This window comes from Macrotis lagotis, chromosome 2, assembly GCF_037893015.1.
Source record: "Macrotis lagotis isolate mMagLag1 chromosome 2, bilby.v1.9.chrom.fasta, whole genome shotgun sequence".
NCBI lineage: Eukaryota > Metazoa > Chordata > Mammalia > Peramelemorphia > Peramelidae > Macrotis > Macrotis lagotis.
In genome coordinates, this window is record NC_133659.1 from 187352861 (window position 1) to 187380496 (window position 27636).

General features: G+C 36.5%; 1 pseudogene; it reads left to right on the plus strand.

The window, feature by feature from the left end:
- The first annotated feature begins 18227 nt into the window (after positions 1–18227).
- LOC141511331 (keratin, type I cuticular Ha4-like) lies at positions 18228–27248 on the plus strand (annotated as a pseudogene).
- The last annotated feature ends 388 nt before the right edge of the window (positions 27249–27636 follow it).

Below are 27636 nucleotides of genomic sequence, written 5' to 3' on the forward strand. Positions count from 1 at the left end.
ATAATAATGAAACAACATACCAAAACCTATGGGATTCATTCAAAGCAACTCTCAGGGGATATATTACAGCTCTAAATGCTTATATGAATAAATTAGAGAAAGAGGAAATCAATGAACTAAACATGCAACTAAAAAAATTAGAGAAAGAACAAATCAAAAATCCCCAATCAAATACCAAATTAGAAATTCTAAAAATTAAAGGAGAAATTAATAAAAGCAAAAGCAAAAAAAAACCTACTGAATTAATAAATAAAACCAAAAGTTGGTATTATGAAAAAACCAATAAAATTGATAAACTTCTGGTCAATTTGATTAAAAAAAAGAAAGAAGAAAACCAAATTGCTAGTATTATAAATGAAAAAGGTGAACTCACCACCAATGAGGAGGAAATTAAAATAATAATTTGAAATTATTTTGCCCAACTCTATGCCAATAAATTTGATAATCTAAGTGAAATGGCTGAATATTTACAAAAATATAAGTTGCCCAGGTTAAATGAAGAAGAGATTAAATACCTAAACAATCCTATCTCAGAAAAAGAAATTCAACAAGCCATTATTGAACTCCCTAAAAAAAATCTCCAGGGCCTGATGGATTCACAAGTGAATTCTACCAAACATTTAAGGAACAATTGGTTCCAATCCTATATAAACTCTTTGGAAAAATAGGGAAAGATGGAACTCTGCCTAACTCTTTCTATGAAACCAATATGGTACTGTTACCTAAACCAGGAAGAGTTAAAACAGAGAAAGAAAATTATAGACCTATTTCCCTGTTGAATATAGATGCAAAAATCCTAGCAAAATGACTACAAGTCATCACTAGGATAATACATTGTGATCCAGTAGGATTTATTCCAGGAATGCAGGGTTGGTTCAATATTAGGAAAACTATTAGTATTCTCAATTATATCAACAACAAACCTATCAGAAATCATATGATCATATCAATAGATGCTGAAAAAGCTTTTGACAAAATACAGCATCCGTTCCTATTAAAAACACTAGAGAGTGTAGGAATAAATAGACTGTTCCTTAAAATAATTAGCAGTATCTATCTGAAACCATCAACAAGCATTATACTCAATGGGGAGAGGCTAGAGGCATTCCCAATAAGATCAGGGGTGAAACAAGGGTGCCCATTATCACCACTACTATTCAATATTGTATTAGAAATGTTAGCATCATCAATTAGAGAAGAAAAAGAAATTGAAGGAATTAGAATTGGGAAGGAAGAGACAAAACTGTCACTCTTTGCAGATGACATGATGGTCTACCTAGAGAATCCCAAGAAATCAACTAAAAAACTACTGGAAACAATTAGCAATTTTAGCAGAGTTGCAGGTTATAAAATAAACCCTCATAAATCCTCAACTTTTCTATATATGTCTAGCAAGAAACAGCAGGAAGAGCTAGAAAGAGAAATCTCATTCAAAGTAACCTCAGACAGTGTAAAATACTTGGGATTCTATTTGCCAAGACAGACTCAGAATTTTTTGAAAACAATGATAAAACACTTCTCACACAAATTAAATCAGATTTAAATAACTGGGCAAATATCAACTGCTCATGGATAGGTAGAGTTAATATAATAAAAATGACAATTCTACCAAAACTAAACTATCTGTTTAGTGTCCTACCAATCAAAATTCCAAAAAATTACTTTAGTGAGTTAGAAAAAATTGTAAGTAAATTCATATGGAGAAATAAAAAGTCAAGAATTGCCAGGAGCTTAATAAAAAAAGTGCAAACGAAGGTGGCTTAGCACTACCCAATCTAAAATTATATTAAAAAGCATCAGTTATCAAAACTGTTTGGTATTGGCTAAGAAATAGAGTGGTGGACCAGTGGAATAGACTAGGTGTAAAAGCTGGAGAGGATTATAGTAATCTGCTGTTTGATAAACACGAAGAGTCCACCCATTGCGATAAAAACTCCCTCTTTGATAAAAACTGCTGGGATAATTGGAAGTTAGTATGGAAGAAACTTAGATTAGACCAACAAACACCTCACACCCTTTACTAAGATAAGATCCAAATGGTTACAGGACATAGACATAAAAAAACAATACTATAAGCAAATTAGAAGATCAAGGACTAGTCTACCTGTCAGATCTATGGAAAGGGGAACAGTTTATGACTAAGGAAGAGTTGGAGAACATCACAAAAAAGCAATTAAATTATTTTGATTACATTAAATTAAAAAGCTTTTGCACAGATAAAACCAATGTAATCAAGATCAAAAGAAACGTAGTAAATTGCGAAACAATCTTTACAACTAATGATTCTGACAAAGGACTCATTTCTAAAATATACAGAGAACTGAGTCATATTTTTAAAACAAAAAGCCATTTCCCAATTGACAAATGGTCAAAGGATGTGCAAAGGCAATTTACAGATGAGGAGATCAAAGCAATCCATAGCCATATGAAAAAATGCTCTAAATCATTAATTATTAGAGAAATGCAAATTAAAGCTTCTCTGAGGTACCACTTCACACCTCTCAGATTGGCCAGTATGACCAGGAAGGATAATGATCATTGTTGGAAGGGATGTAGGAAATCTGGGACACTATTACACTGTTGGTGGAGCTGTGAACTCATCCATCCCTTCTGGAGAGCTATTTGGAACTATGCCCAAAGGGCAACAAAAATGTACATACCCTTTGACCCAGCAATACCACTACTGGGTTTATACCCTGAAGAGATGAGGAAAAAGGGTAAAAACATTACTTGTACAAAAATATTTATAGCAGCCCTGTTTGTGGTGGCAAAGAATTGGAAATCCAGTAAATGTAATTCAATTGGGGAATGGCTTAGCAAACTGTGGTATATGTATGTCATGGAACACTACTGTTCTATTAGAAACCAGGAGGGATGGGATTTCAGGGAAACCTGGAGGGATTTGCATGAATTGATGCTGAGTGAGATGAGCAGAACCAGAAAAACACTGTACACCCTAACAGCAACATGGGAGTGATGTTCAACCTTGAAGGACTTGCTCATTCCATCAGTGCAACAATTGGGAACAATTTTGGGCTGTCTGCAAAGGAGAGTACCATCTGTTTCCAGATAAGGAGCTGTGGAGTTTGAACAAAGTACAAGGACTATTCCCTTTAATTTCGGAAAAAAAAACCAGATATCTTATTGTCTGATCTTGTTGCTGCTGAGAATTCTGTTCTCTTATTTTAATTTTTTTTATTTTTGCAAGGCAATGGGGTTAAATGGCTTGCCCAAGGCCACACAGCTAGGTAAATATTAAGTGTCTGAGACCAGATTTGAACCCAGGTACTCCTGACTCCACGGCTGGTGCTCTATCCACTGTACCACCTAGCTGCCCCTAATTTTGTTCTCTTTAAGGATATGATTTCCTCTCTCATCACACCCAATTTGGATCAAGGTACAACATGGAAACAAAGTAAAGACTGACAGAGTGCTATCTGTGGGGTGGGGGTGGGGGGAGGGAAGCAAGATTGGGGGAAAATTGTAAAACTCAAATAATATCTTTAATAAAAATAAATTTAAAAAAAGAATGAGTGGATCAAGCAACAAATTATAGAAAGAATTAATTATTTCAACCCAGATAATGACAATAATGATACAATATACCAAAACCTATGGGATACCCTCAAAGCAGCTGTCAGGGGATATATTATATCTTTAAATGCTTACATGAATAAATTAGAGAAAGAAGAAATCAATGAACTAAATATGCAACTAAAAAAATCAGAGAAAAAAACAAATTAAAAACCCCCAATTAAATATCAAATTAGAAATTCTAAAAATTAGAGGAGAAATTAATAAAATTGAAAGCAAGAAAATTATTGAACTAATAAATAAAACCAAGAACTGGTTTTATGAAAAAACCAATAAAATTGATAAACCTCTGGTCAATTTGATTAAAAAAATGAAAGAAGAAAACCAAATTGCTAGTATCATAAATGAAAAAGGTGAACTCACCTTTAATGAGGAGGAAATTAAAGTAATAATTTGGAATTATTTTGCCCAACTCTAAGCCAATAAATTTGACAATCTAAGTGAAATGGATGGATATTTACAAAAATATAAGTTGCCCAGGTTAAATGAAGAGGAAATTAAAAACCTCAATAATCCTATCTTGGAAAAAGAAATTCAACAAGCCATTACTGAACTCCCTAAGAAAAATCTCCAGGGCCAGACAGATTCACAAGTGAATTCTATCAAACATTTAAGGAACAATTGGTTCCAATTCTATATAAACTCTTTGGAAAAATAGGTGAAAAGGAACTCTGCCTAATTCTTTCTATGACACCAATATGGTGCTGATACCTAAATCAGATAGAGTTAAAATAGAGAAAGAAAATTATAGACCTATCTCCCTGGTGAATATAGATGCAAAAATCTTAAATAAAATCTTAGCAAAACAATCACAACAAGTTATCACTAGGATAATACATTATGATCACGTAGGATTTATCCCAGGATTGCAGGGTTGGTTCAATATTAGGAAAACTGTTAGTATTAATTAATTATATCAATAACAAGCCTATCAGAAATCATATGATCATATCATTAGATGCTGAAAAAGCTTTTGACAAACTACAGCACCCATTCCTAATAATAACACTAGAGAGTGTAGGAATAAATGTTTTGTTCCTTAGAATAAGCAGTATCTATCTGAAACCATCAACAAGCATTATATGCAACAGGGATAGGCTTGAGGCATTCCCAATAAAATCAGGGGTGAAACAAGGGTGCCCATTATTACCACTACTATTCAATATTGTATTAGAAATGTTAGCTTCAACAAAAAGAGAAGAGAAAGAAATTGATGGAATTAGAATAGGGAAGGAGGAGACAAAACTCTCACTCTTTGCAGATGACATGATGGTATACTTAGAGAATACCAAAAATTCATCTAAAAAGCTCCTAGAAATAATTAGCAACTTTAGCAAAGTAGCAGGATATAATATAAACCCTCATAAATCCTCAGCATTTCTATATATGACTAGCAAGATACAGCAGAAAGAACTAGAAAGAGAAATCCCATTCAAAGTAACCTCAGACAAAATAAAATACCTGGTAGTCTACCTGCCAAGGCAGACTCAAAAACTTTTTGAAAACAATTATAAAACTCATGCAAATAAAACCAGATTTAAATATCTGGGCAAACATCAACTGTTCATGGATAGGTTGAGCTAATATAATAAAAATAACAATTCTACCAAAACTGAACTACTTGTTTAGCACCCTACCAATCAAAATTCCAAAAAATTACTTTAATGAGTTAGAAAAAGTTGTAAGTAAATTTTTATGGAGAAATAAAAAGTCAAGAATTTCCAGGGATTCGATGAAAAAAGTGCAAAAGAAGGTGGCTTAGCCTTACCAGCTCTAAAATTATATTATAAAGCATTAGTCCTCCAAACTGTCTGGTATTGGTTAAGAAACAGTTGTGGATCAGTGGAATAGACTAAGTGCAATAGCAGGAAATGATTATAATAATCTGCTGCTGTTTGATAAACCCAAAGAGTCCAGCTATTGGAATAAAAACTCTCTCTTTGATAAAAACTGTTGGGGAAAACTGGAAGTTAGTATGGAAGAAACTTAGATTAGACCAAAACCTCACACCCTATACCAAGATAAGATCCAAATGGATACAGGATTTAGATATAAAAAACCAATATATTATAAACAAACTAGAAGATCAAGGAGTAGTTTACTTGTCAGATCTATGGAAAGGGAAACAGTTTATGACCAAGGAAGAGATAGAGAACATCACTGAAAAGAAACTAGATAATTTTGAATTCATTAAGTTAAAAAGCTTTTGCACAGGAAAAACCACTGTAACCAAGATCAAAAGAAATGTAGTAAATTGGGAAACCATTTTTGCAACTAGTATTTCTGACAAAGGACCCATTTCTAAAATATACAGAGAACTGAGTCAAATTTTCAAAAAAACAAGCCAATTGACAAATGGTCAAAGGATATACAAAGGCAATTTATAGCTGAGGAAATCAAAACAATCCATAGTCATATGAAAAATTGCTCCAAATCATTACTTATTAGAGAAATGAAAATGAAAATTAAAGCATCTCTGAGATACCACCTCACACCTCTCAGACTGGCCAACATGACCAGAAAGGACAATGATCAATGTTGGAAAGGATGTGGGAAATCTGGGACACTAATTCATTGTTGGTGGAGTTGTGAACTTATCCAACCTTTTCTGGAGAGCAATTTGGGATTATGCCCAAAGGGCAACAAAAGTGTTCAGCACTACCACTACTGGATCTATACCATGAAGAGATTATGAAAAAGGGTAAAAACATCACTTATATAAAAATATTTATAGCAGCCCTATTTGTGGTGGCAAAAAAAATTGGAAATTAAATGAATGTCCTTCAATTGGGGAATGGCTTAACAAACTGTGGTATATGTATGTCATGGAACATTATTATTCTATTAGAAACCAGGAGGGATGGGAATTCAGGGAAACCTGGAAGGATTTGCATGAACTGATGCTGAGTGAGATGAGCAGAACCGGAAAAACATTGTACACCCTAACAGCAACATGGGGGTGATGATCAACCTTGATGGACTTGCTCATCTCTTCAGTGCAACAACCAGGGACAATTTTGGGCTATCTGCAATGGAGAATTCTATCTGTATCCTGAGAAAGAATTGTGGTCTTTGAACAAAGACCAAAGACTATTACCGTCAAATTAGGAAAAAAGTTATATTATTATGTAATTTTACTATCTCATACTTTATTTTTCTTCCTTAAGGATATGATTTCTCTGAGATCAATGTATAACATGGAATCAATGTAAAGACTAACAGAATGCCTTCTGTGGGGGATGGGGAGGGAAGCAAGAATGGGGGGAAAATTGTAAAACTCAAAATAAATAAAATCTTTCTTAAAAAAAGTAAAAAAAAAAAGGGGCAGCTCGGTGGCACAGTGGACAGAGCATCAGCCTTGGAGTCAGGAGTACTTGAGTTCAAATCTGGCCTCAGACACTTAATAATTACCCAGCTGTGTGGCCTTGGGCAAGCTACTTAACCCCATTGCCTTGCAAAAAAAAAAAAAAAAGTAAAAAAAAGTAAAAATCACCAATTTCTTTTAGCTCTTCTTAATTTCTCCCTTTCCCTCAGATGCCACTGCCACCCACTTACTTCCAACTTAGATACTTTTTTCTTTTTCTTTTCAGGTTTTTTTTTTGAAAGGCAAATGGGGTTAAGTGGCTTGCCCAAGGCCACACAGCTGGGTAATTATTAAGTATCTGAGACTAGATTTGAACCCAGGTACTCTTGACTCCAAGGCCGGTGCTTTATCCACTACGCCACCTAGCCGCCCAATACCTTTTTCTTAAGCCATAGATCTTCTTTTCTGGGGAGCTGACAACCCAGTTAGTTTTGTTTTTGTTTTTTTTTAGGTTTTTTTGCAAGGCAAATGGCGTTAAGTGGCTTGCTCAAGGCCACACAGCTAGGTAATTAGTAAGTGTCTGAGACTGGATTTGAACCCAGGTACTCCTGATAGAGTGTTGATTATATATGTATGTATCTGTACCATGTGACAGAGATTATGTAAAGCTTTGGGGACACAAATATAGGCATGAAACTCTTTTCCCTCAAAGAGCTTACATTCTACTAATGGAAGACACGATGATGATGTTTATCCTTTGTTTTCAAAGAAGATCATGACATCAGGATGGTGATACCATGACATGCAAGGAAATTGGATTTGAGTGAGAGAAGGCTGGAACCATCTGGGTCCAATGACCAGATATGAATCAGAATGACTTAAAATGGTCCTGGATGGGAGGTAAAGTGACTTGTCCAAGGTCACACAATTAATAAGTGTCAAATGTCTGAGGCTGGATTTGAACTCAGGTCCTTTTGTCTCCAGGGCTGGTGCTCTATCCACTGCACCACCCAATCAAAGACAACCCATAAAGAGAATCTAAGGGATGGAGAGATGCAGATGAAGGGTTCCCAAAATGGGACAAGTTTGAGAAGAGGAGAAGAAAGAAAAGAAGACTGGATAATTGAATTGTGAGTAAGGTAGTGCAGGAAGTCTAGGTTAGCAAGCAAGGTGGGAGGTCTTAGAGTATTAAAAAAAAGTAATGAAAACAGATGCTTTAATTATCACTCCCACCTCATAGCTTTTCCAAGGTAATTAGCAAATGAGAAGTAGCTCCTGGGCTCAAGCAGGAAGTTAGAGGATGAAACACAGCAGTGTTTCACCTCAAGGCTTCTATACCTCTGGTCATCAGATTTTCACATTTCTTCCTGGTCTGTAGGTTCTTAAACTTCAATATTCATGCCTCTTTCTTATGAGTCAAGATATGACTAATGACTAAAACACTAGTAATAGCATCTTACTGGAAAATCAAGCATGGTCATCCTGGGGATGTGGTGCCTCCTGCCCTCTGCTGGAAGTCGATGGTGACCAGGGCAGATGTTACAGATGGAAAGGTTCTTCTGTACCATTCAGTCCTACTATCTCATTCTACAGCCGAGAAAACTAAGATTCAGAAAGAAAAATTGACTTCCCAAGATTTACACATTGAATTAGTTAAGGGAGTTGGGATTGCCTGGTGGTAATAGTATTGACTCTGGAATTAGATTTTGATGACTCTAGAGAAGTATGAAGTTGATGACTCTGTAAAGTTCTGTTTCACTTAAATCCAATTTATGAGTAAGTCAAGACATCACCTTTGTGTTGTCATTGTTCTTCAAGAATGAAGGATGAACCACAAAATCTATGTCTCAGGCACCTTGCTAAGTGCTAGTGCTACCAAAAAAAAGGCAAAAAAGGAAGCACTAGAGTTCAAATTGCAGGTGACTTGGAGGTTAAAATACTGTGACTGGAGTCAGAAAGACCTGAGTTTAAAGTCTGGCTCAAGCACTTTTTAACTGAAAGACTTAGTTTTCTTGTCTAAAAATGAGGGGGTTGGACTAGTTGGTCTCTAGAATTCTGTCCAGCTCTAAATCTATGATCAATTTCTTTCTAGATAGAATTCTAGAGTTTCAATGCACCTTTGGAGATGATCTAAGCCTAACTGTTTTATTTTCAGATGAGGAAATTGAGTCCCCTAAAGATGAGAAGTGACTTGCTCAACATCATCTGTCTGGTCAGTGGTTTAATGTCTCTTAATTTTGACACACATGAGGGGGTGGCTAGGTGGCGCAGTGAATAGAGCACTGGCCTTGGAGTCAGGAGTACCTGGGTTCAAATCCAACCTCAGACACTAATTACCTAGCGGTGTGGCCTTGGGCAAGCCACTTAGCCCCATTGCCTTGAAAAATCTAAAAAAAATTTTTTTTGACACACATGGGGTTGACTGTCCAGCAACACTGAGTATGAAGACCAAGAGTCGCCTTGAGCAAAGATTCAGCCCTTACTACAGCTGGAGTCCAGGAGAACCTTTTCCTCCTCCTATAAAAAGAATAGACTGAAGTCTTCTAAAGAAGTTATGTGACCAGTGATATGGAAGATTAGACATTAGCTCTAATTCTAAGAATGTCCCCAAAGTGGAATTGTACCCAGAGGTATAATAGTTACAGATATCTCCCTGGGTCAAGTAACCAAAAAGTCTTATAAGGTACTTTTAGTGCTGTTCAGTCGTTTTCAGTCACACCTGACTCTTTGGGACCCCATTTGAAGTTTTCTTGGCAGAGATACTGGAATGGTTTGCCTTTACCTTCTTCAGTCCATTTTAAAGATGAGGAAACTGAGATAGTGACTTGATCAGGGCAAACAACTTGCAAGTGTTCGAGGTTAAAATTGTGGAGAATATTAATCCTTAATTTACTCAGCACCCCTCCTCAACCAATATCCATACTCCATCAGAACTCATGAATTTATGTACCAATACCTTGGTATTTGCTTTGGAACCCACTTAACAATTTCTTTACCCTGTTTCCATATAGGACATTTACCCTTACCCAAGTATTTTGTTGAATAAATGAAAGGATGAAGGGATAAATTCTTTGTTCAGTGTCCTGTTTGTTCAGTCACTGTTAGGTTAGGCAATACCAAGAAGTCAGAAACTCATTCTCAAACATCCACTCCACCCTTCTCCAAAAAACTGTGGACACTGATTGAGCTCATCTGGAGAATTAAAGAGTGGAGGGAACTAGGGAGAGAATCTAGTATGTGGGGATGTAATTGGTCAGAAGCAAAGGGGACCAGAATCTAGGTGGGACCAATCTGATTCACCCAGAAGATACTTGGGAAAGAGACTAAGGCTGGTGAAAAGTGAATTCCCTAGTGTAGGAGGAGACTGAGATTGTTTTGAAGTTCTTCTCCAGGGATAAATCTGTCATCAGAAAGTAAGGAGTGGGGTAGTGAGTGACAGGAGTAAAAGAAAGAAGAATAAAAGTGTCTAAGACTTCAGGAGGAAGAAAATTAATTTTAAAAATTTACAGGACAAGGGAATCTCAAGAGGGAATATTTTAAAATTAGAAGTGAAGATGACTACTGAGACATTCAAAAGTTATGAATATCTCTAAGCACATATTGCAAGAGAAAGAAAATTAAGCCAACACCTGATAAACATAAAACTCTGGGGATTACCAAGAGAACACGAACCTTCATTAAGCACATAGTAGCTACTTAATAAATGTTGCTCAATCAGTAGATTTAATCCAGATGAGAACAAATATCAAATTTTATGATTTGCACAGAAGAAAAATTAGCAAAGCAGAATCACCTGAATCCATGGTGACACTGCGCTCCAAAGAAGCAAAGGAAAGAAAAAAATGAATAAGTATACAAATTTTGTGAAATGATAATTTTGGAGTGACAAACAAGTGAAGAACAATCTGGAAAAAGGAAGCAAAATGCAATAATGTTAAACATCATGTGATTTCTATATAAGAAAATTATATTATATTAAGGATAGAATCTGTAAAGACAGCATAAGTTTCTTAGACTTCCCAGAAGAGCATGTGAAGTCATATAATCTGAATATTATAAAAAAAATCTCCCAGAATTTTTGAACACATGTTGCTGTTCAGTTGTTTCAGTATTGATTCTTCCTGGCCCCATTTGGGAATTCTTGGCAAAGAAAATGAAGGGTTTGCCATTTTTTTCCTCCAGTTCATTTTTCAGATGAGAAACTGAAGCAAACAAGATTAATTGACTTGTCCATGGTCATACAACTAAGTCAGATTTGAACTCATGAAGATAATGATGATGTTTGTTCTTCATCCTGGAAGAAAATCATGATATCAGGCAGTTGATGTCATGACAAGCACAAGAATTGGATTTGAATAAGGAGGTAATGTGTTAAGTCATCAACCTTACTTTCTCCTCCAGAGTCATCTGGATTCAGTGGCCAGAAAGGAATCAGGATGACTGGAGATGGCCCTGGTGGCAAGGCAATCAGGGTTAAGTGACTTACCTAAGGTCACACAGCCAGTATGTGTCAAGTGTCTGAGACTGAATCAGAACTCCTCTCCTCTGACTCCAGGGCCAATGCACTATCCCCAACTCCACCTAGCTACTCACTCATGAAGATAAGTCAAGGTCTGGTATTGATTTCACTATGCTACCTTGCTTCCCTCAGAATATATAGGTTTTGAATATATTAAAACAATAAAAAACCAAAAGAATCCACAAATGAATTACTCCCAGAAAAATACTTAATACTCTACTCTAAGACACAGTCTTGGAATTTAACAATTTCAATGACAAACAACAAATTCAACAAGCAGGAGAAAGAACTTTAAGTATAAAAAAAGGAAATTCAAATAACAAGACTATTCTGCATTCATCAGAAATCTTAGGGGTGGCTCCTTGGCCCAGTGGATAGAACACCGACACCTGGAATCAGGAGTCCCTGAGTTCAAATCCGGCCTCAGACACTTAATAATTACCTAGCTGTGTGGCCTTGGGCAAGTCACTTAACCCCATTTGCCTTGCAAAAACCTAAAAAAAAGTCTTAGAAGGAGATAGGATAACATATATATATATATATATATATATATATATATATATATATATATGTATATGTTTTTTTTTATTTTTGCAAGGAATTGGGGTTAAGTGGCTTGCCCAAGGCCACACAGCTAGGTAATTATTAAGTGTCTGAGGCCGGATTTGAACTCAGGTACTCCTGACTCCAGGGCTGGTGCTCTATCCACTGTGCCACGTAGCCGCCCCTAGAATAATATATTTTTAAAAGCAAAGAAGTTTAAGATGGGACCCCAAAACTCATAGCCTGTTAACCCGAGCCTCACCATCACTGAGGAAAAAATTTGCTCCTTTTAATCCCCTGCATCTCCCCTCAGCAAAATTTATACTTTACATTTACTCTCTCTGTGGTCCTTATGGCAACACTTTTTAGATGGGAATACTTCCTTTATAGTCACAGACTACTATAACCCTTCTCTGATTTCAGAGATTACCTTTGAGAGCTGCTATGGCCATACATGTGACACTCACAGAGTGTCAGCTACCTTGTGTTGAGCCTTTTTTAATGTAGTTTAGGCTGGTTCCAGATGATAGAAGCACAGTCCATCTCTGGACCCATTCCTGAATTCTCTCCAGTTTAGGAGGACATGTTAGAGCCTGCATTCCTCTGACATCACTTAGGGTAATCTCCAGCCTATGATGAGGCAAGGTTAGAGGACTTTAGTTTTTTTCCCCTTAATATTATTTTATTTTTTCCAATTGCATGAAAGATAGTTTCAACAATCATTTTTCTAAGATTTTGAATTCCAAATTTTTCTTCCTCTTTTCTTTCTCTCCCCCTTTCCCCAAGAGGGCAAGCAGTCTGATATAACTTATATATATATAATTATGTTAAAAGCCTATTTTCACATTAGTGATTTTAAGAAAGAAGAATCAAAACAAAAGGAAAAAAAACACAAGAAAGAAAAAAGTACACAATAAATGAAATAGTAGTCTCTGATTTGTATTCAGACTTCATAGTTCTTTCTTGAAATTGAGTTGGATCATTTATATTATTGGGAAGAGTTAGGTCTATCACAGTTGATCTTTATATAATGTGGCTATTATTGTATACAATGTTCTGGTTCTGCTCACTTTACTCAACATCAGTAAGTCTTTCTAGGTTTTTCTGAAATCTACCTGCCTATCATTTCTTTTAGTATAATATTCATATACTACAACTTGTTTAGCCATTCTCCAATTGATGGACATTCTTTCATCTTCTAGTTCTTTGCTAATAAAAAACAACTGCTATAAATGTTTTTGAACATGTGGGTCCTTTTCCCTTTTTAATGATCTCTTTGAGATACAGACCTAATAGTGGTAGTGATGGATTAAAGAAAGTGTATGTACAAATTTTTCAACCCTTTGGGTATAGCTCTAAATTGTTCTCTAGAATGGTTGGATCAGTTTACAACTCTTTCACCAATGCATTCGTGTCCCAATTTTCCCACATCTTCTTCAACATTTATTATTTTCATTTCCTGTTATATTAACCAAACTGATATATGTGAAGTGGTATCTCAGAATTGTTTTAATTTACATCTTTCTAATCAATAGTGATTTAGAGCATGTTTTCATATTACTCTAGATAAGTCTAATTTCTTCATCTGGAAACTAACAGTTTCCTTTGACTATTTATCAATTGGGGCTGGTAACTTTGCACAACCCTTCCTCACTTAAATCTAATCAACTTATAGATCATGACATCACTTTCCTGATGTCATGGTCCTCTTAGAGAATAAAGACAATGAGTTGGGGAATGACCAGGGGCTTTACTTCTGTATAGTACAATTAGGAAAGATTCTCCAACTGCCAGCCTTGGGTGGTCTGAATTAACTCAAATTACTCAAATTAATTTATAACTCTTATTTTATGTTAGATAGAATATTTGTGGTAAAGACAAGAGGGGTAGTTTTTTCTTTACCAAATGCCAGCTAAAGGAGTATTGATAGGGAAGAAAATGCAGTATGGATACTGGAAGCTAGGGATTCAAATGCCATTTCATATAATAACTGGTTGTGAGACTTTGGGTACATTACATAATATATCTAAACTCAGTTTGCTCAGATGACATCAAAATTCCTTTTTAACTGTTAATTGTGATCCTATGATCCTACATTCTCCAAGACTGCTGAGATCCTCTTGGTTTTGAAACTCCTGAGATCTTAAATAATCAGGGAATGACCTGGGGATTAATTTACCTTCATTCATATCATACTTCCAGTGACCTTTAAAATTATTTCTCTCCAGGGGAAATGATCACTGATTTGACCTCCTCTGCTACAACTTTGGATCACAGAGCAGGAAACAGGCTTATTTAATATTCAAAGGGTAAACAATGCTCATCCAAGTGGTGATCTCACAAGTATTTATAAAGTACTTACTTTGGGTCAGACACTGCCCCTTTGTGCTAAACTCTTTCCAAATGTTTTCCTGAGTCCAAGTCTGACCCGAGAATGGTTGACTTCCTGGCAGTATAGGATGTGAAATCCAGGAGCTTACTAGAGCCAGCCCTATTCTAAGCTTGACCCAGAGCAATCCTTTCCTCATATGAAAAGGCATAGCTGTAATTGCTCAGGATTTATATGAAAAACTTACTCTCAAGGGCTGGGTCACTTTGGGTAATAAATCTCTCAGGGTGTTTGAAGTCTGAGGAAACACCCTCAGTTAATAAGGATCCTCCCTGAGTGGGAGATTAGGAAAGGACAAACATTTCAAAGGCAGAACTTTCTCTTAAGGAGATCAAAGTCTGGGGCATTTATTCCTCTCATTGCAAGGGAGGAAAGACCAGGGTTCCTTCTGAGAAGGGCTAGTCTACCTTTTGTGGAAACTCAGATGCAGAGAGATTGCTTCTAAGACTGGAAGCTACTGTTCACTAATCACTGGGCTGTGGAAAAGAAACAATTTTTTAGTTGTATCAGAGGATAATAAGATTTTGATGTTAGAATTTTAAGCCAGAGGGAACCTTGGAGGTCTATTTACATTAGAATCTCTTCTAACTCAACTGGATCTTTGAAGTACTGAATATTGGAAATGATGAACCTGTTTGGGCTATTTCTGTTTTTAGTACATGTAGATTTAGGTTTTCTAATTTGGAGTCCATGGAAATTCCAGGCATTCATGAACTTGGATAAAAAAAAAATAATACATTCATACAAATAGAGTTTTGTTTTCAACAATCTCTAATTGAAACTTGACATTTACTTCAATTATTTAAAAATATTACCTAAAAAAGAGACCCACAGATATCATTTGACTACAAAAGGCTCCAAGACACTAAAAATATTCAGAACTTGATTAGTTCTAAACCTTCAAATCACAGTGGTGTTCAGATCCAGGGCTGTAATTGTGCTACATAATTTCTTTAATTTTCTTTGGTTGCAAATTCATTCATTCATTCATTCATTTGTTTGTTCATTCTACAAAGTATACAGAAATAAATGCATTTATTTCAGCTTAATAAAAATTTATTATGTGGGTAGGAGCTTGCTGCTATGTCACATATAATTAACAAAGAACATTGAAGAACTGGAGTAAAACATGTTATTCAGAAAATGGATGATAGGAAGATGAGATAGGCTGGTCATATGCTGAGGGTAAGAGATGATAGTTGGACTTTAGAGTGCTTTGGTACCTTGAAATGTCAGTGGAAAGTGAGAAAAACCTCTTCCCTGCACACCACAAATATTCTAACATAAAATAAGAGCTATAAATTAATTCAAGTAATTTGAATTAATCCTGACCACCCAAGGCTGGCAGTTGGAGTAAGTGTCTAAGACAAAATTTAACTCAGGTCTTACTGATTCTAGTCCTGGGTATTCTATTCATTGCTTCACTTAGCTATATAGTAGGCTACTTTTCAGGAAGTGGTGATGCAAAGGTAAAATTGAACAGTAACCCCTATGCTCAAAGAACTCACAATCTACCTCTTTGAATGGAGGTTGCAGTGGCAATCTTCCTTTGTTTATTGTTAAGGATAAATATTTTACTAGACATTATGATTACTGCATATTTCTGAACCATTTGGTGCAGATGTATGCCACTTCTAGGTAGCAATCTTTCTTATCTATATTTTTGAACCCAGATAATTTGGTCAGTCTGTCCTCCCTATTCTCCTACTTTTCCTTTATAAAGTTGATATAGAAAAAGAAAAGCAGACTTTTCAGACCCTGGTGGGAGGTATTTAAATTGATCACCTTCTTGGCAGGCAGAAAAGCATATTTGAGATGAAAATACTAGGCAATTTGTAATTCCTGGGGTTTTGTGCTTAAAAAAGGAGCTTGTTAGGAATGGAGAGTTGACTCCAGAGCTAGAAAAACTTGGATTCCAATTCTACCTCTTTCACTTATTGATTGTGTGACCTTATGCACTTTACTCAATTGTCTAAATGGTCCTGGCAAGTCTTGAAAATTACTAAATGCCCTAATCTGTTCTTTTAGGATTTTCCTGCATCAACAAAATCACAGGTCCAGTTGTTTTCCCTGATCCCAAATAGCTTTCCATAAGAGAAAAGCCCACATCTATCAAGACCCTTGATGGAGCTGAAGGTTTGAGGGGCTGGTGGTAGTGGTCTGAACTGTCCTTTGGGTTCCCCAGGCAAGTTTGTCTCCTAGCTCTTGGAAATCTAAGTAAAAATGCTTCCTAGGATTGTCTGTTTAAAACTGATCAACCACAGTCAGACACACTGTACCTTGACTCCATCAGAGTGATATAATTTTGGTCTCCTTTAGAACAACTGATCAATATTTAAAATTATAAGGGAACTTGAAATATAAGAATAGGAGGAATCATCTCTCATTTTACATATAAAGAAACTGAGACCTGGAGAAGTCTGATTACTTCTCAGAGCTCACACAGTGTCAGAATTGAGATTCAAATATAGGACCTTTGAAGTCAGATGCAGCAGTCTTTCCAACTGCAACATTTTGCCTCTTTGTTCTTTAAATTTAATTTCCAACCATTATTTATGTGATGTGGAGGAAGATGGGTAGGGCTGAGAGTAAATCAGCAAGCATTTATTAATACTATATACTAGGGTTAGGGTGCTACTCATTTACCACTTTGGACAAATTGCTTCACTTCTCTGAGACTCAATTTCTTCATATTTTAGATGAGGTAGGAAGGTTGTCCTTTATGTAACCTCCAAACTCCCTTATAGCTCTGGGAGCTTATGATTCAGTCAGGATAACTCATTACATAAAAAGAGGTAGTTTGTCTGTTGCCAGGTTTTGTGTATGGTTGGATTATATTTTGTGTGAACTCATTGCTTATTTACTCCCGGAGTTTGTCTTCATTTCTCCAATCTGACAGAGTCAATCATTTCTGATTATTCTCTTTATGCTGAAATCTTCCTAGATTTCCTAGAATTGAGTGAATTTCATCTTTGTTTCCCAGTTGGTTCTGACTTGAATTCTTCATTGCTGTCCCATAAGATTGAATTTTTTTTATTGATTTGTGTGATCACAAATGATACTTACACTTTTGTGGTCTAAGCCTGGTACACTGCTATTTTTATTCACCATTTCTTTCTTTTTCTTTGGAGACTAATAGGTCTTGAAGCTTCTTTGTCAAATTCAACCCTTCAGGGGACAGATTCATTCCTGGGGTGTGTCTCCTCTGACACTAAGTTAGCAACCTTTGTTTCTACCACTCCTGAGCTCCCTCTTTTAGGGCTCTCCTTGACCAGTGGTTTTCACAAGCTACTGAAGAATTAAGAACAAAGTTCAGATTTGGGGGACCTTTCAGTTCTTCTTTGAAGTCCATTTCCTTCCTGTTATTCTTTTTTTCATTCCCCACATCTTTCTAAGTTTTTTCTTCCTGGGGATCCCAAAGTAAGTAGAACAGATCATCATCCCATGGGAATACACCCCATCTTCTCTGAAAGCCTAGAAAGACACATGAGTGGGTTGTTTAATCTGAAGGCAATGCCACACCCAGATAGACAGACGACAGTCATGCTCGGAAGCTGGAGCTCATCTTTGGGCTTGGGTGATATGTCTTTGAAGAGATAACATGAAACATTTCTTTCAGCAACGAATGCCAGTAATAAGGGAGTCCCCAGGTTTTAAATGGCTCTTTTATGAGATGGGGAACTGCTCATGGGAGACTAAAAACTGACTAATAGAATGTTCTGATGACAATAGGAAATGAGGATTAATTGGGGGGGGACCTATTGTATTGCATCTACACCCACAACAGATAGTGTATAAAAGGTCTGAGAAGGTAGTCCAAATTTCACACTTGGGTAGTTTGACTTTGGTATACAATAGAAATACCACTTTCTAGGACCATGACTTCTAGCATCTGTGGAAACAACCTTTCTAGGGGTTCTCTTAAGAGCTGTTTGAAGCTTTCTGGCCGAAAGGCTCTTTCTACAGCTGGTCATCCTGGGATGTCTATTCCTAAATGCTACCCTTCCCCTAGCACTAGATCCGGTCCCCACCTGGCAAATAACTGTCAATCCAGTGGTAGTCTACCCCAGACTTTTGGGTCACCTTCAGACCAGTCAGGTCTCCAAACCTTGCCCAGATGCCACTCAATGAATTCTCTTCCAGGGACACATAATATCCCTGCCAATGTTGGTACTTGTAGTTGGTTTGGAGACATTGCTCTCAATGGCAGTGAGAAGGAGACCATGCGGTTCTTGAATGATCGTCTGGCCAACTACTTGGAGAAGGTGAGGCAACTGGAGCAGAAGAAGGCAGAGCTGGAGGGCAAAATCCAGAAATGGAGCCAGTGCCAAGGCCCCAACATGTGCTCTAACTATACCTTTTATTTCAAGACCATTGATGAGCTTCAACGCAAGGTAAGGAGAGACTTTTGAGCTCTAGAATCAAGTGGGAGAAAGAAAAGGTGTTGAGAGGAGAATTTGAGAATAGGGTTGGGGATGACAACTAGTAAGTTTATGAGTTGAGATTTGAACTTCTAACTTCATGTTGAATACTTTATACACCACTCTGCACCTGTTGGTAATGTCCTTCACTTAAAATCTAGAATGAGATGCATGCCTAATGTGGAAATTTTGCTTTACTGGGTTCTGTATATTTTGCTATGAGGGTTTTGTTTTTTGTTTTGTTATTGTTCCATTTAGGGAGTGGTAGTAGAAAGTGAGATATTAATATATATATATAATTTCTTTTAAAAAATCTTGTCTCTCATTTACATTTTGTCATTATATTGGTAGCTCAGTGGCATTGTAGTTAGAACACAGAAGTTGGAGTCCAGAAGACCTGAGTTAGAATCCTGTCATAGACACTAAGTGATGAGGGCAGCTAGGAGGTGCAGTCATAGAGTGCTAAAGTCAGAAAGACTCATCTTGTGTTATATCTGGCCTCAGACACTCAATAACTGTGTGATCCTATGGACATTATTTACCCCTGATTGCCTCTTCTGTAAAAATGAGCTGGAGAAGGAAATGACAAATCACTCTAGTATCTTTATTGAGAAAACACCAAATAGGGTCATGAAGAATTGGATATGACTGGAAGGATTGAACAACAAAACTGTGTGACCCTGGACAAATCACCTATATCTGTTTTAGTTTCCCTAACTATAAACTATAAACTAACTATAAACTAACTACAAACAGTACCTACTTTCCAGGGTTGTTAGGAGCATAACATAAGACATATTTGCAAAACATTTTGCAAACCTTGAAATATTATATTAATGGTAACTTATTGTATTATGATCCCTCCCCTTCTTGCTCAGCATTGCTTGATACAGATGTAGAGAAAATCTTTGGACCCAATTTATTACAGATAGTTGAAAAGTAAGGAATTTTAAAATAATGGGGCTGTTTAATTGTGCAAGAGATTTTCCTCTATTTATGGTATGAATTGGATACCTCATTTTGGCAAATGGAATATATTCCTCAAAAAGTTTTATCTTCAAGTATGGAATCTCTTATTTCTAGATCCTGTGCTCAAAGACAGAGAACTCCAGATTGGCTGTGCAGGTTGACAATGCTAAACTGGCTATAGATCACTTCAAGACTAAGTAAGTCTATCTGGAAGATTGAGAATAAAAGGCCAGTTGCTTACATTCCTGGAGATATTGCTGTTTGAAATATTGAATTTGAGATCAGAAGACATTGGTTCAAGCCCTTATTTTGTCACTAGTTGGCTGGGTGAATATGGTGATCATTTGATCTCTCCAAGTTCAATTTCTTCAAATGTAAAATAGAAACTACAACACTAACACTACTTGTATAGGAAAGTGCTTTATAAAGTCTTATGTAATTGTTAATTATTAGCATTTCCTTTGAATTTGTCGGGTATCAGGAAAACTAAATACACACACACACACACACACACACATAAAAGGAAAGAAGGAAAGAAAGAAAGATGGAAGGAAAAAGGGAGGGGTGATGGGAAGGAGAGAGGAAGGGAAGAAGGAAGAAACAGAATTCCAAAAGCTTTTATACAAAACATGCTCTAAGGATATATTTTTATCAGGAAGTGAAAAGTTATACTTAAGAAATTTTCCTGAGGATTATTTAAAAGATTTATTGAGTTAATGATTTGTGTTTGACTTTCTTCATGATCCCAACTGTCCATGGGGTTTTCTTGGCAAAAGTATTGGAGTGGTTTGCCATTTCTTTCTCTTGTAGATACTTTTGTCAGACCATCAGAGATTAAGTGATTTCCCCAGGGTCACACAACTAGGAAATGATTGAGGCTGGTTTTGAAATCTTCCCGATTCCAGGTCCAGTGTGTTCTATCAACTGAGTCATCCGTTAACTCACTTAAAAGCTGATAATTGATAAACTAAAAATATCATAAATTTAGAGCCAGAAGGAAACATGGAATCTATCAGAACCAAACCTTTCATTTTTTTTGGAAGGGAAGAAGGGAATAAATACAAAAAGGTGCTCTATCAAGCACAGTGCTTTACAAATATCATTTCATTTGATCCTCACAATTACCCTGGGAGGCAGGTGCTATAATAATCTCATTTTATGATTGAGGAAACTGAAGCTAAGTGACATGTTCAGTATCAAAAAGCTAGGAAATGTCCAAGGCAGGTTTTGAACTCTGACTCTAAAATCTAGTGCTATATGGTGCCTCTTTAGAGATTTCAGAGGTTATTAAATTCAAGTTGGTAATTAAATCCAATGAGGAAATTCTCTCTTAACATTCTCTAGCCATCATTAAGAGTGCACCCCAACGGTGGGAAGTTCGTGAACTGATTCACAATGCACTCTGTTCTATTTTTGGATATCTCAGTTTTTCTTATATCAAATTGAAATCTGTCTTTCTGCAATTGTCCCCAGGTAATTCTAATTTTGGTCTCTGAAATCGATCAGAATAAAATTGTGCCATATTTTCTCATGATAGCTGTTTTCTACTTAAAGACAGGGCATCTAGGTGTTGGATAGAGCATAGACTTGGAATCAGGAAGACCCATTTTCCTAAGTTTAAATCTGATCTCAGATGCTTATTAACTGCATGATCCTGGATAAGTCACTTGATCCTGTTTGTCTCAGTTTCCTCATTAGTAAAATGAAAGGGAGAGGGAAATGGCAAACCATTTCAATGTCTTTTCCAAGAAAACCCCAAATGGGGTCATGAAGAGTTGGACATAATTGAAAAAAAATGATAGATAACAACAATACTACATAAAGTCTGCTCTCATAACTATCCTATTTCTTCTTTTCTCCAGATTCTTTCAGCTAATCCTGAGTCTGATTAATCATCAAATTAGTCAGTTAAAAAAATATTTATTTAGTACTTATTATGTGCTGGCACTGTACTGAGCTCTGGAGCTACAAAGAAAGGCAAAGGACAATCCCTGTTCTCAAAATCTTATTCTAAAAAGAGAGAGACAGCAAAAAAAAAAAAAAAAAGAAAAAGAAAAAAGAACCGGGTAATTACAAGATACATGTGTAGAAGATGGAGAAAAATCTTAGATGATAAGGCCAATGGTGTTGAAATAGAGAAAATATTGGAAGAGAAATATGTTTTTTAATGATTATTCTGTACCCTCTGTACTGACAATGTATCTTTCCCTTTGTTTAGGTTATTGAGATGAGATCAATGAACTTTAAGTACTTTGTCTTTTCTTGAAATCATCAATGGTCCATACCTTAGCCTGAGTCTTTGAGCTCCTGCCCCTCATCAACATATCTCTCATTACCTCATCTGTGCTCTCTGAGCTACCTATCCCTACCTAAGTCTCCTTACATTTTCCTACAGTCTGTCTTAAAACTTCACTCACTTCCCATTTGACTTGTTTGTCTTCCTTGAAGCTAGCTCACTCTTGGGGAGTGGAATTCCCAAAGTAAGCTCTCTTGTTCCTACATTTTTCCTTCCTATTTTTTTCCTTCCTCCTCAACCTTGCATGGTGATTTCGGTTGCTTAGATTGTTTAGGTTGCTTAGGGCTCAGTGGTTTCCTGTCTTTAGTTTCTCTCTTCCCTTAGCTTTTGCTAATCACAGAGGATGTTTAGGTTTTTTTAGGGGTGAGTGGTTTTCTACCTTTAGTTTCTCTTTCCTCCTAGCTTCTACTAATCTCAACAGTATTTAAATAAACTTTTTTGTCCCTAAAATTCCTTCTGGGTCAGAGTTGGACCTGTACATGAATTCTTTCATATTCTTCGCTAACCTTTAATTGGCTATATTTTTCTCTAGCAACAGTTTGGGACATTGGGAATGAACTCCTGAAGGAGGTGAGATTTGGACTTAGCCTAGAAGGTGGAGGGGAGGGCATGGAAAATTCAAAACATGGGGGAGGTCTAAGTGTAAGGAGATGGAATCCCCTTGATCTCCTTGATCCTTGATCCTAGAGATGGAATATTGTCTGCATAGAATAGTAAATATAATAAACTAGTGTAGCTAGATGATGGAGGACATGGAAAGGAATAATGTAAAAGAGGACTGGAAAGGTAGGAAGGAACTAGGTTATGAAGAGCTACAGGTACCAAACAGGAATTCAATATTGATCCTATTGGTAACAGGAGCCACTGTTTAGATTAGGAAAGAGATTGATTGTAAGTTCCCTGGTAGCAAGGCTCATACTTTATCCTTCTTGATATTCCCCATAATTCCTGGACCATAGTAAGAGCTCAGTAAATTTTTGTTGACTATTTAAAAACATTTTTTACAATTTTCAAAACATTTTTATTTAAAGTTTTGAGTTGCGAGTTTATTTTTTAAATAAAGAAAACATTTTTTTCATGCAAATTATATTAGGGAAAGGATAAACCAAGCAGTTATTTGGAGTGAGGGGTTACCATTCTGGATTCTGACCCACCTTTATACATATAGATACAAGAGTGAGCTACATCTTCGACAGCTGGTTGAAGCTGACATGAACAACCTTTACCAAAGCTTGGATGACCTGAGCTTAGCTAAGTGTGACTTGGAATCTCGGGTGGAATCTTTGAAAGAGGAGATACTGTGTTTAAAGAAGAACCATGAGCAGGTATGAAATTTTCAGGAATGATACAAATTGAGAATTTATCACTAGTCATAGAGAATGACTTTTCTTTCACTGGGCATTCTGCTCTTCTACTTGTATAGGAAGTCTACAACCTGCAATGCCAACTGGGAGATAAGCTCTGCATTGAGCTGGACACAGCTCCACCTGTGGATCTCAATCGGGTGCTGGGTGAAACGAGGTGCCAGTATGAGGCCATGGTGGAGACCAACCGGAATGATGTGGAGCAGTGGTTCATTGCTCAGGTGTGAGCAGTAGGTTCAGGGTCTGGGAAGTGACTATCAACTCCTGCAGATACTCCTGATTATTTATTTTTGTGCTTCTATGTTTCAGAGTGAAGGCATCAGTCTGCAGGAGATGTCTTGTTCAGAGGAGCTGCAGTGTTGCCAATCTGAGATTCTAGAGTTAAAACGCACAGTAAATGCTCTGGAAGTTGAGCTGCAAGCTCAGCACAAAATGGTAGGTCAACCTTTAGCAACTAGTTTGTTCCAATTTCTTAGAAATATACAGAGGTGTTAGAAGGTAGCTCCTTGGAAGAGAAACCTTTGACTATCTGGAGGGATCAGTGTTAAAGCTGTTTAAAACACTCAAATTCCTTCCCTTCTGCCCTTGAAACATTCATGTGGTTGTTAATAGCTTGTAATTGTTTTGAGAATTGTTTGTTTATATAATTTGATTTTTGGTTTTTGTTATTATTTATCTCTTTCTCTATCTCTAAGTCATCTGTCAATTGTTTATATATGTTGGATACCATTAGCAGAGAATTTTAATTGAAAGATTTAATTCAAAGACTGCTTTCCTTCTTATCCTTGGAGTATTCACTTTTTTTTTTCCTGTACAGAAGGTTTTCCATTTCATATGATCAAAGTAATCTATTTTATCTTTTGTGATTGCCTTTATCTTTTGTTTGGTTAAGAAAACATTTTCTACTTATTGTTGGGAGAAGAGTATGACCTACTTTCTATTTTTTAATAGTATAATATTAAATATCTAGCTATATATCCATTTAGAATATATTGTGTAATATGATATAAAGTATTGGCATAAGAGGGCCAACTAGGTGATAACAATGTTGGCCCCAGAATCTTCCTGATTTCAAATCTGGAACCTGGGCAAGTTATTTAACCTTGTTTGGCTTAGTTTTCTCTTTTGTAAAATGAACTAGAGAAAGAAATGATAAGTCAGTATTTCTGCCAAGAAAATTCCAAATGGGATCACTAGGAGTCAAACATGATTGAAAATAACACAAAACTAATTTCTGCCCAGGTTACTTTCCAATTCATCCAGTAATTTCTATCAAATAGGGAATGCTTTCCTAAGTAATTTATAGTTTCCACTTTATCAAACCCTGGGTTATTGTTTCCAATTATTTCATTGTTTCTGATTCTCCCTTACCTAGTCTACTTCATTGAATTACCTTTTTATTTTTTAGCCAACATCAGATGGTTTTGAAAACTGCTGCATTATTTTAGTTCAAAGTCTGGAAATGTTATTCCTTTTCTGTTCCTACATTTTTCATCATTTCCCTTATATTCTAGATCTTTTATTTTATCAAGTGAATTTTGTTATTATTTGTCAGGTTCTATAAAGCATCCTTTTGAAAACTTGATTGCTATAATTAATTATTAAAACTATAAATTAGTTTGTACTGTTATTTTTATTATATTGGTGCTATACTTTTTTTTTAATTTCTTTTCCTTTCCTAACACAAAAAAGACTACCTGGAATCCTCATTGAATTGTCAGTGACTTTTCCAAACTATCTGCTTATTTTTTATTTTGTTCTCACTTCTCTTTTATTGAGGCAGTGTAGTTTATGGATATTGTGTTTGAAGTCAGGTTTCTTACCTCTGACAATCAGTAGTTGTGTGACTCTGGATAAATTTAATCCCTCTGAATTTCAAAAGAATTTCTAGGACTTATCTAGAGGTTATGGTTTGTGTTGGTGGAAGATATTCTCTTGTTGGCGAAATTACAAATCCTTCACATATTTGTATACCTCTCATTTCAGAGAGATTGTTTGGAAAATTCATTGACTGACTCTGAGGCTCGCTATAGTGCAGAACTGACTCAGATGCAGTATCTGATCAGCAACGTGGAGGAACAGTTGGCTGAAATCCGGGCTGACCTGGAACGGCAGAACAATGAGTATCAGGTGCTCCTGGATGTTAAAGCCCGGTTGGTGTGTGAGATCTCTACTTACCGAAATCTTCTGGAGAGGGAGGACAGCAAGTAAGGAATTTTTGTTGGTGATTTCTGGTAAAGCTCTAGATATTCACTTGAGTGGATCTTAATAGGCAGAAGTGCAATTAATGTAAGATCTTCATTAACCTGAGAGGTGGAAAAGTTTACCTTAATAATACCTTCATTTTTGAAGAAGATGCCATGACAAGCACATGACTGTGCTTATTAGCACAAGTTCTGTGCTAAGCCACCAGCTTCATTTTCTCCTCCAGAGCCATCTGGGTCCAGTGGTCTGTTATGACTCAGGATGTCCTGGAGATGGCCCTGAGGCTAGATTTGAACTCCTGTCCTCCTGACTTCAAGGCCATTGCTCTATCCAAAAGGCCAGGATCTTCCACTTCAGTAGGGGCTATCATTACTTATCCTGCTCTATGTCTTTCCAAAGGATTCCAGTGATTCAGGAGGAAAGACTTTGCACAGCTTTTCCTCACTTCAACCCAATTCACTTGAAATCAAGATATTACCTTCCTGATATCATTGGTACTCTTTGAAAACAAAGGATGACACCAACAATCATCATAGAATTATAGATTTATACATCAGAGCTGAATAAGGGAACTTAGAAGCCATCTCTCTTTACAGATGAGGGAAATGAAAACTAGGGAGGTTGAGTGACAAGGTCACCCACTGCGCCACCTAGCTGCCCAAGGTCACAAGACAGTAAAGTGTCACAAATGGTAATTGAACCAATGTCTACTGACTACAGAATAAATATTCATCTACTATAACACACCATCTTCTAGGAATTGATCAAGTCAACAGGTGCCATGTGAGTTTAGGGAAATTTTGTTTTGTAGAGTCATTTCAGTCATATCATACTTTTTGTGACCCCATTTGGGGAAGATGGGTTCGAGTCCTACCTTTGACTCATACTAACTGAATGACCCTAGACAAGTCATTTATGTCATTCATTTTTCTCAACTGTAAAATATGAGTAGTATTAGCTCTTATCTCCCAGGTAGTTATGAGGATCAAGCAAGGCAATATAAATAATGCATTTAGTACATGGCACATATAAGTTGCTTAAAAATGCTTGCTTCATTTGTTCCTGAAATCTCAGTTCTGATCTTTTTCCTAAATGCCTATACTGCTCAAAGTATAGCAATCCCTATCTAGGTTTTTCTCTGTGCCTCAATTCCTCCCCTTTTTTGAAATGTGGGAGACAATTTATTCCTGCTTTTATCCAGGGATAAGACTAGCTCAGAAGGCAATGAGATATATGCTAGGACAATTTACACTCTTCATACTTTTCTTGAGAATAGTAAATTGAGATTAGAAGGCATAAATTGAAATCCTGGACACTATGCCTGGGATCTTAGGGTCATAGATTTAAAATCGGAAGGACCAACAAAATCACAGTTTTTTATACCTATCCTCCTCTTTTACATTGCAGACAAATTTAGTCCCTTGAATGATTCTTGGTTTCTCCTTTAAGCATTTGGGTTTTCCATGTCAACTACTACAAGATTCCTTTCTTTTTATCTTTCACAGGCTTCCATGCCACCCATGTATAACTTCCTCATGCCATACCCCAAGAACTTCCCCTTTGAATTCCTCTCCCTCTACTCTGCCAAAGAGTCAACGAGCTGGAATGGTTAGCAATAGAACCACTATCCAGGGGCAGTTCTGATATTCCTGCCGTCTCAGAAGAGGAAGAGGAAGAGGAAGAAAGAGAAAGATTGCTTCTGGGGTTGCAGTGTTGGAGCATACTCTACCAGTATGTGTTCTCTTTTCAAATGCTCTGCAATGAATCTGATCTCCCTCCATGTTACCTAGCCTCTAAGTTAACCTATGTTTTGACTTTTGAGTAATTTTCTTGATGGTATAACTTCATTTTTCTTGCTTCTGAAGTGAGGCATCTCCCCTGCATTTGACCAATAAACAATTTCTGTTGCATATACATTGTGAGTGTTACTGATGTCTATTTACTTCATTGTATTGACCTGTGCCTGGAACATCAAGAGTTCTTCCAGAGATGTTGGTAGTTACTACAATTAGAGCAAAATTCTTAGGTCAAT